This window comes from Volvox carteri, assembly GCF_000143455.1.
Source record: "Volvox carteri f. nagariensis unplaced genomic scaffold VOLCAscaffold_125, whole genome shotgun sequence".
In the NCBI taxonomy this organism is placed as follows: domain Eukaryota; kingdom Viridiplantae; phylum Chlorophyta; class Chlorophyceae; order Chlamydomonadales; family Volvocaceae; genus Volvox; species Volvox carteri.
The window spans coordinates 81,035-85,004 of record NW_003307668.1 but is presented as its reverse complement, the minus strand read 5'-3'; positions in this window follow the sequence as shown (position 1 = coordinate 85,004).

The window sequence follows — 3,970 nt, the reverse complement described above, 5'->3', positions numbered from 1 at the left end:
GCCGCGACAGAAACAACGTGGGGGTCAAATCTGGTTGAGGACGCGGCGGCGGCGGCAGCGGAGGCCTTGCACCAGGTTTCGGGGCGGGAAGCCGGCAGGGGGCCTGGCTCAGTGGCAACAGCATCTGCAGCGGTGGCGGTGGTGGCGGCAACCCGTCAAGGAGTGGGTGCTGGATCTGGTGACGGAGGAGGAGAAGGAGGAGGACGAGCACCAAGCAGTCGGGGTTGGCTGCGGGTGTTTTTGGCAGCTGTTGCAGCATGATGGTCTCGGAGCTGGTGGTGGCTGGTACTGTCCTGGCCGCGATTAAGGCGGGTCCAGGGCTCGTGGGTGATGTGGGTCCGTCATGTTGGTCCGAAATGCGAAAGTATGAAAGTGAGCTCTTATAACACGGGCTCGTCTCGCATTAGTGTTGCAGCCGTGGAGGTTTTAAATTGAGGCCAAGTCGGTAAAGCTATCCATACACAATCATCAACACAAAGCCATCCCAACACAATCACCCCGATTGGTTCTCTTGAAGTAATAAAGCCCTTGAAAAGACCTAAGCCCTATTTGAGACGTCATACCCACAAAACCTAAAACCTCCGGCCTCTGTCAATAGCCACAGCCTGCATGCAACACCCTTGCAGCCTGCACCCCTTTCCTTACTATTGTCCCGCTTACAAGAGCATACAGGCTAAGTATGATGGTGACCTAGTCCTTACGGGGCGCAGCATGCACACCACTATGACTGAGGCGCCACCCCTGGCATTGGCCAGGTACCTCTCGGAAATTTGGGAGGCCAGGCACGTCGCGCTGAGGCGCTTCACCCTGAAGCGGACGAGGGAGAATGAAGATGACCTCCTGCATACCCGCAGCAATACCAATACAACGTCCATGGCCCCCCCGACTTTTACGGACACACCCGCACTTGTGTGCGGAACTTGTAACTTGTAACCTTACCCTCCCTTCCTCCCGCTCGCCGTCCAACAGCCCTCTGACATCTTCTGGGCAATCCCCCCTTGCTGTACACCTTTCTAACCCCACGCCATTACAACGTTTCCCTGGGACTGCAGGCCCCTGCCTACTCGGGGCGCCTGCACCTGGCCCTGTTTTACAAGTACGGTGCCTACTACAGCTTGGCGCACTGCCTGGCAGGAGTGCACTACAGCCTGTCCATGCGGCCACTGTAGGGGTGGGTCCTTCAGAGGTTGAGAGGCAACAAACCCAAATGAGGTTCAGGACTAGGCGGAAAACACACACACGGGTCAGCGTGTCGCATCACCTCTGACGTGTGTGTGTCTGTTACATAACCAGTTCATAGCATCCTTCATATGGGAGGGTCTTTCTGGGCTGCACCCTACGGCTCAGGAGCTGAGTTCTCTTTCCTCACACTACTAGTACATGTGCACAACATGCAAAGGCAGGATGTTAAACCAAGCAGCGGATACAGAGGGATCACCTCGATATACGTTACATAGGTCTGGGATTAGAGTGAAGATCAAAGGCAAGACCCTGCCATAAATACAAAGAAAGTCTCGGAAGTTCACTCCAGAACCAGTACTGGTATCCCGCCAAAAGGAGGGTATCACCCAGGGTTCGTCATCTGTCATCTGGGGGTGGGGTCCTGGCCGGCATCTGCCTTACGCGCTCATTTAAGTATGAGGAAGCAATATCTAAGTTCACATAGTATCTAGATATCGCGGGGACCCCCCCTTGTCTCATCTAGCTGAGCCCCGAGCCTCATCTTGACCGCCTGACAACCCCGGTCAGCCTCATCTAGCTGTCTCGACACCTCATCTAGCTGCCAGGAGAGGGGCCCCGCGCGCGCATCTGACTGAAAAGAAACATGTATTTAAATACCGTATGATGTCCTCCTATATTCATTTGGTTGTAAGTTGACTGGCATCCAGATACATTTTGTGAAAGCCCGCTGGACGCATGGACATGACGATCAACTGATGGCGACAGCTGATGGGAGCGCTTTTCAGGTTTACAAATGTTAATATTTTATGTTTGCCCACCGACAGGTACACCGGCCGTACCGTGGGCCACCTGCAGCAATCCGTCTGTAGTCCGCAGCACCATGCCGTCTCTAGTGGTCACGGAACCGCACCTCCCCACAAGACTCCCCATTTACAGGCACTTCAATAATAATAATAATAGTACGCCGGCCGAGGCCTGGCGTGTGTTAAGGGGGTGGGGAACTGAGGGGCGGTGTAGCCGCTCCTGTATGCCCGCACCACCGTGGGGAAACCGTTCGGGTTGTACCGGTTATTTGACTGTACCCTCTAGTACTCGCCACGCCCGGATAATCGTGCCCGCTGCTTCGATTGTTTGCCGGTGGAGGTGCAGGCAGGTCTTCTGGGCCTGCTCAGCGGACGAGCCGAGTCTGCACAGTAGCGGTTTTAGTGTGTTGGTTAGCGTCCCAGTACTTCCCAGGTTGACAATTTGTGCCTCGGTGTAGTGCACCGTCCAGCCTGCTTTCGTGAGTTCCTCTGTTAGCCGTGCATGCTGTGCGGTTTTCTGTTCGAGTTTGTCGGAGTGCTGCAGGTCACTGGTGTAGCCTACTTCAACAATGTATACATCGTGCTTGGATTTGCACTCCGGCCCCTGGTACCGTTTGCGCTTGGTTCTGTGCGCGGGGAGGTCAGGGATGAACATGATGTCTGGGCGGAGGCGACGGGTTTCCTCGTCCGCTAAGTGTGGCAGCATCCATTTGGGGACGCGCGTCCCACTGCAGTACGGCGGGAGATCCTCTTCTTTACCGGCATCCATAATCATGAAGCCACCACCGTGGTGGCCCCCGTTAATGCAGTCGGCAATAGTGCGCGTCGCTTGGTTATGCCGGTTGATGTACATGCCCTTCATGGTTGGGTGGGGGCACCCGCCGAGTATGTGGGCTCCTGAGTCGGGTGTGGGGCCGTTCGGGCCGCAGCTGCGGCAGATAGGGCAGTTGCCGTCTCCGCCTCGTCCGTAAAGTTTCTTTAGCTTAGCATTAAATAGCAGCCCGTATCGAGCTTTCAGTACTTGCAGTTTGAGCCAGTGTGGCATCTTTGCATTACTAAGGAAGGAATTGCTAGATTTGGGGTCTAACTTCGAGGCGGTGTTACGCCATTTTTCAGTTAGTATTGTGTCGTTGGTATAGCCTGCGAAGGTACCTTGCTGGAGACGCTTATAAAGGCCTTTGTTCAGGTCACTAACGCAAAGACCAGTGTCGCGTTGTTTCAGCCAGAACACTTTATCGAACGGGGAATTGTCGGCCTTTTCAGTAAATGTTGCTGGGTTCTCACCTCGTGCGACAGATGTTGCTCCTTTGTCAGCTTTGTCATTACCATCAAGGCCTGTGTGTGATTAAGCAGCCTCTCGCACAAATGTGTCCGGTCGTACTTCGCGAATAGAGAATCCGTACATCTCGTCCCAAAAGTCAGGAGCGAATTTTGCCGCGCAGATGCGCGCGTGCGATTCGCAAAATGCGCCTGTACAAATGTATATAAAATTTCTTGGCGGATGAGGACCAGGTGCGCCAGCGCGTTGCGCAGGTGAGCATGTTGGCCATAGCCGCACGCTGGACTATTGCGTGGATGCTTTGCAGTAAATAAAAGCACCGAAAGCCAACGTCGTAGCTTGCAACTCTGGGCTCTTGAAACTGCCGCGGAAGATGAAGCGCTGGCGAAGAGGCAGTTGTATGCAGCACCTTGTTCAGAGTAAAGTCAAATTACAAAGTTGCGCAAAGTATAACATACATAAACTTAATTAAACATAAGAACAGATAAGACGTTTAGAGCCTTGTCGGTGACATGGACGCCGCCGTTGGCTTGGAACAGCTATTTGCTGTGCATAGGGACGTGCCCGCGTTAGCCGTGTTGCAACAGCTCAGGATGGATTTCAGCCAGCAACAGCCTCAAGAGCTGCTGCACAACCACCGGGAATGTCTTCAGTTGGGCACGTGTAGTTTTGGTCGGCGGGGTCGAGCAACGTACGCAATGCGCAC